The sequence below is a fragment of the Ochotona curzoniae genome, unplaced genomic scaffold, assembly GCF_017591425.1.
Source record: "Ochotona curzoniae isolate NIBS_2020 unplaced genomic scaffold, NIBS_Ocur_1.0 scaffold_4701, whole genome shotgun sequence".
NCBI lineage: Eukaryota > Metazoa > Chordata > Mammalia > Lagomorpha > Ochotonidae > Ochotona > Ochotona curzoniae.
The window spans coordinates 69,925,620-69,940,083 of NW_024467122.1; the positions used below are offsets into that span (position 1 = coordinate 69,925,620).

Sequence of the window (14,464 nt, forward strand, 5' to 3'; positions counted from 1 at the left end):
TGCACAGACCTGGACACCTACCAGGCTGTTTGTGGAGAAAAGGTACTTTTTACCCCACCCCCACCCTAACTCCCACCTGCCTGCCCTCCTCCCTAAATGTCCCTATTTTGGGGCTCTCAAATGTCAGCAAATTTGCAAAGCTCACACATGCGAAGGAAAAGGCAACAGCTAATTATAAGAAAGTAATTAAGAGAGACATCCACGATGATGATAATTGTAATTAGAAAGTGCCTGACAATTTCTTATCACACAGTCAAATGCTACAGCCTCCCTGAGCCGTGAGGCTACAGTGCAGCCTTCCAGCAGCCATGTGGAGAGGGCTCTGTCAATAGAGGTTTGAGGACAGCAGATTAACTCTCTGGTCCCATGACAGAATCTGCATTTTCTCGGGGTCTTCTTTGGCCCCTGAGAGATCTGCCCCACCACCTAATCCATGGGGGGAAGAAGACACAAACCCTGCTCCCCCTCCCCACCTGCCACCCCCAGCCCTTGGGGAGACTCAGGGAAATGAGCAGCTGCCATCAGCCCTGTCAATTTCTCCAAAGGATCTAGAACAGGGCCTTTTGTTGAAAGCTGCTACGTATCCTCTCCCTATCTGGGAGAAGTGGTGAGGTGGGAGAAGAGGGATGCCACATGTACACTCATGGCCTAAATGCCCACCAACAAGGTTGGTTATACTGCCAAGTTCATGTTATGACTGAAAGGGCTGAGGGAGTAGTCCTCTGGCATTTCCTAAACTCAGGTCACCTTGAAGCTGTGGTCTTGGCTTTGTCCAGATTCCCAGGCAAGGGAGACCCCAGGGAAGACCCACAGGTCAAGGGTCTACAGTCAACCCCCGGGTGGGATATGACTGCAGAGCATCAGTACTTGTCTCCTTTTCACCCATCCCTGTGGTCATGCCCTTTGGGAAGGAGTCTAAAGACATGAGTGGCCCCAGAGTCCTGCTCCATTCAAGCCCCAGCTCTCACAGGGAAACCAGACAAGGACCAGCTCCACGTAGAGCCACAATGAGCCACTCCCCTGGCTGTTAGCAAGACCCCAGGCCAGTCATTCCTGATGCCCAGGGTCCTACAGTCCCCACTGGAGCTTCCAAGCAAGCTCAACTAGGTCAGCATCCCCAGTATATGCTGGACACCTCCTGTGCATCCTCAGGCTCTCCCAGCTCTTGTCAGCCTAGGCTGCACTTGCCCCCTTGGTCCCTCCCACTGCTGAGGTCCCCCTGTGCTCCACAGTTGGCCCATTGCTAGTGTTGCAGCTTGTCAGATTAGCTCAATGACACTTCCAATTGCTCTCTCACTGCACAGAGTGAGACCTCGATCCCTCGGGTCTCTACCACAGGGGAGAGCAGGCAGGGCATCATGCTGCGGCGGTGAGCGGCAGGGCCAGTAGAAGAGGCCACAGAGAATGGCATGTCCAGCACTTTCCTGGTATGCATGACGACACTGAGGTCCAAGGGTCTGTGACCTTGGGGATGGTGACCCTCAGCCATGGAGGAAGGAGCTGGGATGTGACTCGTGGAGGTCCCTGGGTGGTGGCAGGGAGGGGATGAAACAGCCCAGCCTTGGCTTTCTGCCTGACCTCTGGGGTGGGAGAAGCCAGAGGCCAGAGAAATAGCCTACTTTTACTCAGCATCACACGGGGTGGGGACCAGCAGAGGTTCAGGCCTGCTGAGGGGCAAGGGTGGGCCACTGGGAACAGAGACCATGCCCACCTTCTCTCTTCCTGACCTTGGACACCTGGCGAGCCTCCTGGCAGCTGGGAGGGATATGAGGCTCTAAGCAAGCTCCAGGTTTCTGTGTCCTTCCCCTATGATGCCCTCCATCTACCAGGCTCCTCCCATACACCCCACCCAGCCCCAGAGCCAGCAGGCTGTCCTGGTGGGGGATAGCCCTCCCACAAGCCCTGGGCTTGCGGCCCCTCCAGACCTTACATCCACCCCCCCTCCAACCTCCTGGTCCGATGCCTGTGTTGTCTGCTTGTCAGAGTCTTGGCAAATCCATACCCCGCGGGTGTGTTTGGATAGCATTGTTTGAAGCGTGAAATGTTGATGGCCGGGTTCCCATTGCCATGGCTGGCACGCGTCCCCACGCCACCCCCCCGTGTGCCTAAGAGGAGGGGCAGGAGGTTGCTCTGAGGAAGGTCTCATAAGCAGAATGGAGGTGTCACCAGTGACACTCAGGGCTGGGGCGAGTGGACTCCTAACCCAGAAAGTTAGGGGCACTGATGGGCTGGCCCCTAGAGCAGGTGGGTGGTCCCCCAAGTCCTTGCTGACCCAGGCCCTATGCTTGGTGACACCCCAGGAGAGGCTGGATTGGGGTTCTGCTGCCCTGGCTTCCTTCCATGGCTCCTAGAACTCAGCATGGGGCATGATGTCAAGTCCCCCTTCCCACGGCTGTGCAGCCATCTGTCATCCTGCACAGGGTGCCCGAGGCAAGCTCCGATGTGACCAACCATGTGACTGGGGGCAGCTGGCTGCTCCCGGGTTCCCAGCCACATGGAGGAATCAGAACTAAACTCTCTTGGCTCTTCCACCTTACCCCTCTGTACCCCAGCTCCACCCCTGCTGCAGACCTCCTAGCTGCTGGAAGGAGTATCTTAAGAGGCAGGATGGCATGTGGTCAGGTGTCCAGGATTCTGCATCTAGTGATGCTGTGAGGAGCTCAGCCCTCAGGCAAGGTGCCTGCCTTTCCATGCTGCTCCTGCATCCCCCATCTGTTCACCAGGGCACTGACAGTCCGCGGTATCACAGGCTGTGCATGGGCTGGATGAGTCTTCTTGGGGGGTAGGATTAGGAGGGTCTTATCCATCCAAGGGCAGGCTCCCCACAATACTTAGGCCTCTTTGATCATCTACATGCCGCCCCCTCCCTCCCACCCTCTGTCAGGGTCTAGACATCTGACAGGCAGTCCATGGGGACAGGCTAGGGACAGTGCTGCCTGAGGGCCAGGGTGGTAGATGTTGTGATAAAGCAAGCTGAAATTCCACATCTGCCCATTGATAGCAAAATGCTTAACTTTCCCTGTCTTGATTTATTTGCCTGTAAAATGGGGATAAGAGTAATGCCAACCTCACAGGTGTTACAGAGATGAAATAAATGACTCAATGCACATAAAGTACTCAGACAAGAACCTGGCCCATGCCAAGTGCTCAGTGAGCAGGAGCTACTGTGATTACTCCCGCTTCCCTCCTCCCCCCCGCCCCCCCCCCACCGCCCCACAGAGACTACGGGATCTGCATTGAGGCCCTGTTGCCATGTGTGTGCTACCACACTCTGAGCAAGTCCTTGGGGTCTTCACACAGGCTACCTCAACCTCCCTCAGAGACCCCCCCCATTTGGCATGCCCCAGGGAAAGCAGCACCTCCATTCTTCATCTCTCCTACCACAGCCTCCAGCCTCCAGGCAGGAATCCCCCAGCATCCCTCTGGGGAAGACCTGTAAACGGAGGTTACACTTCATGGGCTCTCTGTCCCATTCAGTGCAGAGCCACTGCTAGCTGCCTCCTGCCCACCCCAACCCTGTTTCCTCCCTGAGGCCTGGTGAACTCCCCCACTGCACATCCTAGGGGTGTCTGGTTGCTATAGTGTGTGACAAGGGCAATGTTGGGTAGCTGCATACAGGCTCAGGATCCCAGGTATTTCCTGGTTAGGGGGAGGTCCTGCTGTACAGGGTGCCTGTTTTTTGGAGGGGCAATTTCTTGGTCTTCCTCCCCCTCTGTCCTTCTGTGGTTTACTCATCTCCTAGGATGACAGACTTGGGGGAAAAAACGGCTAAAATAGAACATGCCCAAGAACTTCTAAGCAACACCAGTTCCCCTTTCTACAATGGTACTTTGGGTCACCAGAGGAAATCAGGGTTTGACGAATGGGAATGTGTCACTGCAGCTGCCACGTGTGTCAATTCAGCATGTATTTCAGACCTTTTTCCCTCCCAAAGACTGGGGACAAGGAATGAGGATGATTTGAAGAAGGAGAATGTGGCCATCGATGCTCTCTCACTCAGGGAGACGCTAGCAACCCGCTGGTGAAAACGACACATAGGAGCAAGAGGCCACAGCCACCTGCTCCCCAGGCCCCATGTGAGGCATTGCTTTTCCACCTTGACTTAGACTTGGGGAACTGAACTGGCTAAAGTGACAATGTCACCATGTACCTGCATGTTTGGCATAATTAGACCATGCCACCCAGTTTTTCTGCAGTGAGAATGCACAAGTGCCCTTGCGCCTGCCCCTGTCCCTGTGCCTGTGCCTGGGGTCCATGGACAGCTGGCATTAACGGGCTTCTTTGACCATAAGAAAAAAGCTGCAAGAGCTGAGAAGGCCATCTTCTCCTCCCCGAAGCTGAAGGTCCTGGGGGTTCCTTCCAGCCTATGGCTAGCACTGGTTCTTCTCAGCTATTCATCCTAAATGCAGTGCCATCTTTTGCTGTGTTCTTTTAACCCTTCCCACACGTCTGTGACTAATCACAGTGCTATGGGACTCTTCCTCACTGATCCCCCTGAATGTGTTGCCTGCTTCTCACTGAGCCCCTAACCAACCCAGTGTCCATGCTGTGGTTTGAATCTACATGTATGAGACCAATAGATCCACTGGCAGAAGAGAGCTGGGTCCCCTCCACCCTCTGGGACTCAGTTGCCCCACAATCCACAAGTTCCCTGCACCCTGGGAGCACAGGGCTCTCCCCTGCAGCAACTGCTGACTTTCTAGATGAGAGACCCAGGTGGCAGGTTCTATTCCACAAATGTAGCCCAAGAGCTCAGTGTTGGGACAGGTATATTTGGAGGGGCAGATGGAATGCCAGGGCACGGATCCTGGAGCCAGAGGGAGCTGTACACAGGCGGGCTGGGGCCAGGTTCTTGGCATGGAGTGTCCCTCTCCCTGCCTTTTCTGCAGACACACTGCTGGGATGTCCTGGGCCACTCCAGCCCACCTGAGCTGCTCCTCCTCCAAGCGGGGAAACCTCTATGTGCACTCCATTCTATTAGCATGCCACCCAGGACCACAAGTCCCCGAGGTGTTCATGCTCATATATTTTGCCTAGTGCTTTGTAAATGGTCTTACTAGTTAATGAAACAATAAAAATTACTTCCCTGAAAAGGTCAGAATAAATAAAGACCACGTGCAATATTCCCTCACCAACTAAGCTGACACTCAGCAAGGACAAAAGGCTGCTTGTGGGGAGTGGGAATTGATGGTGGCCTTCTAGACCCTAGCATTCAGTTTCCAGAACTTTCCCAGAACCCAGTTTCCCCCGGCACTCCATAGCACATCGATCAGCCTGCCATTAGCATTCTGGACAACAGCCTCAGTTCAGGTTATCACTGGATACAGCTTGGAAAGACAATGACCTCCCTGCCAGGGGGCCCGGGGCACCTGAACATGAGAGAGAAGACCGTGACCAAGGTCATATAACACTTGGCATGTGTAGCGGGCTCGAGGAGTCTCCATGGGGAATTCTGAAACCAATTATCAGGCGTGCCTTGCTTGATCCTTTATCAGTCCTGGGGTCCCTCTACCACCGGGAAGAGCAGAAAAAGTTGGCCCTTCCTCTGGGAATGGCCAGAGTTGGTTTGTAACTGCCCTCGCCACATGGCTGCAAAGACATGAGCCATCAATTTCTTTACAAAAGCAACCCTAGGCCTGTAGGACTAGTAAGCTGCAAGGACAGTAAGGGTGGGGGAGGGGGCGGGGGGGGGCTGTCCTGGCCCAGGCACCAGGGGCCTGCAGGAGCCAGCTCTCACTTGTCACTCATCTGTAAAGGGTGTGGTGTCCATGTCCTAGGCTGTGGTTATTCTCCAGCAGCATTACAGTATTTAAAAGCTGAAGTCCATGCCCCATGTGATGGTTCAGTTGACTAGAATCCTCCCCTTGCAAGGGACAGGATCCCATATGGGTATCAGTTGGTGTCCTGGCTGCTCTACTTCCCATTCAGCTCCCTGCTTGTGGCCGGAGAAAGCAGTAGAGGATAACCCAAGACCTTGGGACCCTACACCTGTATGGGAGACCTGGAAGAAGCTCCTGGCTTCAGATCAGCTCAGCTCCAGCTGTTGTGGCATTTGGGGAATGAATCAGCGGACGGATATCTTTTTGTCTCTCCTCTCTGGAAATCTGCCTTTTCAATAATAATAAAACCCAAATCTTAAAAAATAAAAGCTGAAATCCCTCTCTGCTTCCTAATGTGGGAAGCACCTAGAACAGCAGGTTCAACTGCTGCAATTTTGTGGGTTTTTTGTTCTATTTTGTTTTGTTTGCTATATTATAAATATTCTTCTTCCCAGGACTGATTGCCCCAGAACCTTGTTGAAACCATTTCCAGCTCAGACCAGGCCAGAAGGGCCTAAGACACACCTGCGGAGAATTCCTCACTCGCTGAGACAGGGAGGATGAGATGGGAGCCTGGGGATGTCCACAGTGCAGGCAATGGGTATGGAGAAGGAAGAGGAGCAGTCCAGAATGGCTTGCTGGTGTGTGACAGACTGACCAGGTCAGCACTAGGCACCTGGCTCAGGGAACAGGGAGCCACAAGCCCAGCTGCCAGGCAGGCTGTTGGTGGTACTTCTGGTGGCAAGTGTGAGCTGGGATGGGAGTGGAGCCCTGCCCCCGGGGTCTGTCTGCTCCTGGGGTTAGCCTGTTTGCTCAGTGACTGCTCACTCCCCACATGCAAGCATGTAACAGGTATCTGCCATGCACTTGTCAGGCCCTGGGCTCTGCCAGTAGGGGACCAGAGTCCCCAGTACCGGGGCCCCCTTTGCCTGCCCCTAACTCCTGGTTCTGAAGATCCCCTCTCAGAAAGTCATGTACAAAGGAACAAGAACTTGCCTCAACTCTCACAGCTGGGATGATGAGACCCAATGGTGTACTTGGGAGCCAGGCTATTCAGGTTCAAAGTTGAGTGACTTTGAACAAGTTACTTAACCTTTCTGGACTTCAGTTTTTTTCACCTGTAAAATAGGAGCACTAGGGAATGGGTGTGTAGTGCAGCAGTGAAGTCATTGCTTGGGGCACCCAGAATTATTGCTTTGAATGCCAGCTATTCTACTATTATTTTTTTATGTTGACTTATTTATTTGTAAGACAGAGTTACAGAGAGAAAGGAGAGGCAGAGAAATCTTCCATCTGCTGGTAACTCCCCAAATCATTGCAACTGAGCTAGGCCATAATTAGACTCCAATAGCTTCTTTTAGGTCTCCCATATGGGTGCAGGGGCCTATGCTCTTGGCTCATTGCCCATTGCTTCCCCAGGCATGTTAGCTGGGAGCTGGATCAGAAGCAGAGCAATCAAGATACAAACCAGCACCTATATGGGATGCTGGTGCTACCGGCTGTGGCTTAACCCACTGTACCACAGAGCCAGCACTGCTACCATGTTCTAATTAAGCTTGCTACTAGTGATACCCTGGAAGGCAGTAGATGAGAGCTCAAATACTTGGACTCCTGCCACCCACAAGGATCTGCCCCAACCCTGCCTGGCTGGCACAGAGGCATTTGAGGAGTGAAACAATGGAAGCAAGATTTTTCTCCATCTGTCTCTGCCTTTCAACTAAAATGAAAGCAACATACCAGAGGGGCAGCAGTCCCCTACCTCTGAGGTCACTGCAAAATGCAACTATTGATACTTGCACACGCTTAGAATAGAGCCCAGCACTGAGAGCCTTGCTGTTATTTTCACAAGTGCATCTATGTCACTCCCTGAGCCTGAGAAGTCACCACTCACTCCTGAAGCACCAAGGAATGCTGTGTGCCAGAGACTGTGCTAGGTGCAGGCATGAGGGTGGGACAAGAACATCACAACCACATGTGCGAGATGGCACCACAGCAACGCCGCACCCACGGCTAGTTCAGGGCATGGCCGATTCTTCCCTACACCTTCTCGAAGAAGTGATGCTCATCTTGATGGTGACTCAGTATTCACTGCACACCTGCCACATGCCAGCGGACTCTGGGGGACTCTATTGCAGCCACCACCTTCCTCCCCAAATGCCTCTTACCTCGGCACACCCCACACAGGGCCTCCATCCAGCCTGAGTTCCTCCTTCCCTAATCCATCTTTCATCTCCCCCACCAGGCACATTTCCTGCACTGTCCATCCACAGACTGGCCCTCCAGCTTCCCTACCCCTTACTTGGGCTGTCTTTGACATTCACATGGACACCACTTCCTCCAGGAAGCTCTTCCTGATTCAACCCTCAGCCCCCAGCTCCAGCCCAGGTGAAGTTCCCTCCCTGTTTCCATAGTCTCTGAGTTGCCCCATAAATTCCACCAAGGCAAGGAACATGCCTCCTTGGTCCCCTGTCTGTCCCAGCCCCTAGTGCGACACTGGCACACAACAGGCACTCCACAAATTTAAGACAAAGTATCTGGATCTGCCAAGGATCTACCCCTTCCCTAATCTTACTGTGGGCCATGCCAGACTGGCCAGGGGTAAACACGCATCAAGGCATCGAGATGAAGTTGAGAATCAAGTTTACAACAAGCTGACAACTCCTGACTCCCTCGGCAAGGACTACTCAGTGAAGCACAATGCCCAGAAGGCTTTCAGCCTGGGATCTTGGCCTCGCCACCAGCCTAGAGCCCCAAGGGGCCATAGGTCATCAGACACCAGGGTCAGATGACAGTCCCTCCTGCCCTGGATATCTCCTACACACCTCCATCCCCTGTTCCAACAGGAGCCTGAACTGCCTCTCCAAGGGCTGGACCGTGAATTGCTGATGTTAGAACATTCTATCGGTTCCATACACTGCAATCCTGCCCACCTGTTGGGTCTGATAAAAGCCCCCGCAGGGCAGTAGGTTGCCTTCACTCCCTGCAGGCCCCAGATCTGCTCCTGGTTCCCAGCCTTCCTTGCTTTGCAAAGGATTTTCCCGACTGAGCTGTTGGAAGCGGCACAACTGTTATTCCTACATGGAGCAACAGCTTTCAACTTGTTAATGGTGTTGGAGCAGACGGCCTGAGTCAGCAGCGCCCGGCACACGACCCAAGGAAATCTCTCTCTGGATCTTTTTTTCCCCATCTGACAGATGCCAGACTTTTTCCAGAAAGACACATTCCAACTGATTGATTTTTTTCTTTGGGAAATTGATCCTCACCGCCTACAAGGAAAGCAAACATGAGGCTTGGCAAGCATTTTTTTTCTTTTTTAAAAAAAGCTCTAACTTAAAAACTTGTCCGTTGATTCTGTCTTGTGATTTGCCCTTCCCAAAGTGACAGTGACCCAGAACGGCATGGTACCAGTATGGTGGACAGAGGCAAGGATGGTGTCTACTGCCTACCCATCATCAAGGAGGTCCTGGGGGCAGAGGCAAGGGGTTAAGCAGCTGTGCCCCCGGCTGGTCCATCCTGGTGGCAGTCCTGGCTCTTCTAACAGCAGCTCCCTTACCTTCAGTTTCACTGACCCTGAAGTCAGTGAAACACATGGAAAATTCCAGAAAGAACATATTTTCAATTGCACACTTCTCTAAGTAGCAAAGTGGAATCTGAAGCCACCCTGCTCAGCACAGTCTGGGGAGTGAGGAGGGGTTACCTGCCCACTCCACCTGTGAGTAGCTTCTTTCCACACTCAGTGAGCAGAGCCGCTGTCCTAAGTATGGCAGGTGCAACAGAGACAATAGTTGTGTGATTTGTATTACAATGCATGGTCCCAACTGTGCTATTCTATGATTAGTTACTGCTGTACTTCTTTTTCTGGGCTTGAAGCATACACTCAGCTTTATCATACATCTGCAAAGGAAACAACACGCAGGGTACTCAGGGGTTCACAGCACCTACTGGGGGACTTGGGAACTTATCCCCACAGACAAGGAGAGATAACTGTGCTTAGCTTGCACTGTGACCCTAGAACAATCAAAAGGACCCAAGATCACAAAATCTCGAGTTCTCACACAGCTATTTGCTAGAGGGCTCAGCAAGAGACTTCCTGCAAAGTGTTAGAAAGAGAGTGAGCTTCCTGCAGGGGCCCCAGAAACCCCAGCTCTTGCTGCCACCCCTGGTTTTGGAGGAGGTGGCACTAGTTGATGCTGGAGCATGCTGGACTCAGATACTGAGAATTAGAGCATTCAGGAGCAAACGGGACTAAATCCCCACTTCTAGCATTTGCAGCCTTTGCTGTACCCACGCCAAGCCTCTACTGAGATGCGTTGACCAACAGCAAGCCCGTTGGTCTGTCCCAGCCTCACTCATCTGCACGCACATATTCAAGTGAGAATGCCTCTCTCTGATCACTGGTCCTTTGCACCTGCTGTTCCCTCTATAACCCACCCCAACATTCCTCCCCTCCCTCTCCCCTGCTAGCTCATCTCTCGGGTCTCACTTTGATTGCTTTCTACTTTGGCAAGCCATCACTGGCTGCTCTCTGTCCATCAGCTACTCCCCTAACACCCACCAAGCCCTTTCACTCAGAGTAGAGGCCATAATCATGGCTTGGTTGGTCTCACTGTCTTTGACACTGAAAGGACACTATTTTTCCCTCTCTCTCATCGCTGTGTCCTCACGGCGCAGCTCATGCTGGCACAGGGCAGAAGTCTGCCAGTTCATCACTGAGAGTATGAACAAGCAAATCCGCCAAAGTCTGTCCACTAATGAATAGCTTGATAACTAGAAAGTTCTGTGCTTCCCCAGGCTGCAATATACCCTATCAGAACCTGCATGTGGGAGTGCTGAGTTGGCCCCCTCCTACTCTCTGGCCTGTATTTCATTGGGATTCCATCTGACAAGACTTTTCTACTAGGATCTGGAGCAGAGTGTGGGGTTAGAGGTCCAGGGATCCATAGGCCCTGAGACCAGTGAGGGCACCATTGCACCTGCCTCTCCAGCAGACAGCAACCTGCATGTCTCTGGCTTTACATCCAGGAGAATGTCAATCTGGAGCTACTTAGCATCAATGACTTAGGGCTTTAAGAGGAATGACATGGTGCCTAGGGTGGGGGTGGAGCTGCTGCGGAGGTCACTGTCGTTGCTCTCCTCATCCCACCATCTGCCTTCCCTTTTGCCAGCATCCTTGCCCAGCCTGGGGACCCCTGGATTTCCTGAGCATCTCAAGGATTTGGTGCTTATCGGTCCCTGTCTGAAGCACACCCCTTGCCTGGGGTGAACAACAGCTGTTTCTCACTGTGCTGTATTTGAGCTTTCCATGCCTTCCAGAACTTCACTTTCTGCCTTGAAAAGAAGACCTTTGGCACTCCTGGCCTGAGAGGCTAGGGGCCTCTGCCGGGCTCCAGCTCTGTGGTTAATTGGCCGTGTGGATGGGTCACACTCCTAGCAGAAGCAGCTCAGGAAGGAGGAGACAGACCCCTGAGCTGTTTGCCATTTCCTAAGTCGGGGAATGCCCCGGTCTTCCCAGGTCAGAGGTTCAAGAAACAGATCTCTCTCCAAGGCAAACCTTCCTCCAATCCAAAGTCAGGCTCCAAGCATTTGCTAACATTTTCAATAACCCTATTTAAATGGTTAATGTTATTTTAATTTTCATTCTTTAAGATTTATTTTATGATTTCTTTGAAAGGCAGAGTTATGGAGAGAGGTAGAGGAAAGATAGAAAGGGAGGGATAGGGAGGAAGGAAGAGGGAGGAAGGAAGAGGGAGGAAGGAAGAGGGAGGAAGGAAGAGGGAGAGGGAGAGAGAGAGAATCTCTTTCACTTCCTGGTTCATCCCCCAATGGTCACAATAGCCAGGGCTGGACCAGGTCAAAGCCAAGAGCCTGGAACTCTGTTTGAGCCAAGAGCAGGGGCCCAAGTCCTTTGGCCATCTTTTGTTGCCTTCCAAGGCACATAAGCAGGGAACTGGATTGAAAGTTTAGGGCCCGGCACGATGGCACACTGGTTAAGGTCCTCGCCTTGCACGCCCGGGATCCCATATGGGCGCCGGTTCTAATCCCGGCAGCCCCGCTTCCCTTCCAGCTCCCTGCCTGTGGCCCGGGAAAGCAGTCCAGGACGGCCCAAAGCTTTGGGACCCTGCACCCGCGTGGGAGACCCAGAAGAGGCTCCTGGCTTTGGATCGGCATAGCATCGGCCGTTGCGCCCACTTGGGGAGTGAATCATCGGACAGAAGATCTTCCTCTCTGTCTCTCCTCTCTGTATATCCGCCTTTCCAATAAAAAAAATAATAAAAATAAATCTTAAAAAAAAAAGAAAGAAAGTAGCCGGGACTCGAATAGGCACTCATCTCAACCTGATGCACCATGACGCCAGCCCCTAATGCTATTTTAAAATAAATTGTTTTGAATTTGAGGGACAGAGAGATGGAGACAGAGTTCCCATCTCCTGGCTACTCCCCTAAATGCCTGTAATGACCACATTACAGGTGGATCAGGCCCAAACTGGGAACTGGTAGTGCAATTAGGCATTCCTATCCTGGAGGGCAGGACCAATGACTTGAGCCATCACCACTGCCTCCCAGGGTGGACAGTAGCAGGAAGCTGCAGCCAGAGCTGGGACCAGATGCTTCAATGTGGGATGCACATGTCGTAACTGTTAGGCCAAATGCTACCCACCTCCTTTAATAACTTCTGTGGTTTTCTTTACATTTATTTGAGAAGAATAGATACAGTCAGACCTTCCATCTGCTGAGTCACTCAAAATGTCTGCAATGGCCAGGGCTGAACCACCCCAAACCCTAGAGCTAAGAACTGAATTCGGGCATCCCACATGGATGGCAGGGACCTCACTTCTTGAGCCATCACTGCTACCTTCCAGGTGCACACCAGTAGGAAGCTGGGCTGAGTCACAAACCCAGGCACTCCAGCCAACACTCCTGTACAGGATGTGGGTACCCCAATTAGCACCCGAACCACACAACCAAACTCTCACCCCAACCATTTTCTTTAAATCACCATTGCTGGCCATGCAATTTCTAAATGGCCAAGTCAGGATTCAAAGCCAAGGCTGTGTGAGCTCAGAGGCAGAGCACACCCTGCCTTCTCCCATAGCCCCAAGCCTGCAGATCTGCTAGATAGAGAGGGCACTGCGAGTACATGGGCTTGGGAGCCCCAGCAGCCTTCCAGCAGAGAAGGGAGCCCGGGCGGTGGATGGGGGGCGGGAGGTGCGGAGGTGGTCACAAGATACACCTCACTGTGCAGACAGAGGGCTTGAAACCAGAGTAGGTCCAACTTTATTCCCTCTCCTCCCAACCTCCACCCCACTCCAGCGATCAGAGTAAGGCAACCTGGGCTAAGGGCGGGCATCATTCGAGCCCTGGTGACTTGGAGTCAGGGAACAGGTGTTGTCCTGTCCTTCCTGCTCTGTTCCTGAAGGATGCCCTGGTTCACCCCCACCCCCGCCCAGCCTCTCCTTGCTCTCCCCCATCCCCTGCTCCAAAGCAGCTGACAGCAAAGAAGCTGGAAGAAAGCAGGTGGGACTCTGTCCCCTGCCACATTTGTAACTACCCACCCACTCTGTGTCTTTGGAAGAATGATACATCAATATCCTTGCCCTTGAGAAAATGACCAGTCTACAGGATCATCCGCTCCTGCACTGGGGATGGCCACAAATGGCCAGAGATAACCTGAGTGTCCATCCCCAAGAGAAAGGACAACTAGATCAGGGTACGGCCACGCCATGAAATACTATGCAGGCACAAAAAAGAACCAGGGAGCTCATACTATGCTGATACAGGATTCAGGGATTGAGCTAAGTAGCAGCATAAAGATAGGTCAAGGAGCCAATATCAGGGCATAGCAGGCTAAGCCTCTGTCTGAAGTACTGGGATCCCAAATGGGTGCTAGTTTGAGTTCTGGCTCCTCAACTTGCAAACCAGTTCCCTGGTAATTTATCTGGAATGAAGTGCCTTATGCCCCTGCATCCACTTGGGAGACCTGGAAGAAGCTCCTGGCTCCTAGCTTTGGATTGGCTTGGCTCCTGATGGGGAGTGATTTGGGGAGTGAACAAAAAGATGTAAGATATCTCTCTCCCTCTCCTTTCTGTAATTCTGCCTTTCAAATAAATAAATATGTATTTTTAAAAATAAGATAACAAGACAGGGTGGAGGTAGGCAAAAAGGAAGCAAATGAGGGAGGGAAGGAGAAGGGAGAGAGGAGAAAGCAAGGACTTAAAGACAGACAGATTCCTACCTCTGAACTTCCTGAGTGCCCAACAACAATGCCTCTTCTGGCACAACCACGATCATCACCTTCCCTCTCAAACCTTTCTATACAGTTGGCATGGCAGGCCTGTGATAACTCCCACTTCCCAGAGGGGGTCAATGAGGCTCAGAGACGCAGAGGCACCTGCTTCAGGTCACCACACCTGAGCTGGCCGAGAGCCCAGCTCCTTGGCACGCCTCAACTCTGGCTCTTGGCATAGTCCTTCTCTCACCCTGTCATATTCCCTCTGCCTGGTTCCTGCAGCTGGCACAATTAATTATCACTGCTGCACAGGGCTGGGAGTGGGTTCATCTCACAGGCGGTGCTATCAGCTGCTGGGGAAGACGGGGAGTGGGTAAAGACCTCTGTCTGCTCCTCCTTACAGTCCAGAGCCTGGCATT

General features: G+C 52.5%; 1 protein-coding gene across 4 annotated transcripts in view; it reads right to left on the bottom strand.

The window, feature by feature from the left end:
- The window catches only part of MEGF11 (multiple EGF like domains 11), a 195,783-nt gene that overhangs the window by 159,336 nt on the left and 21,983 nt on the right, over positions 1-14,464 (bottom strand). The gene's annotated exons all lie outside the window — the stretch shown is intronic.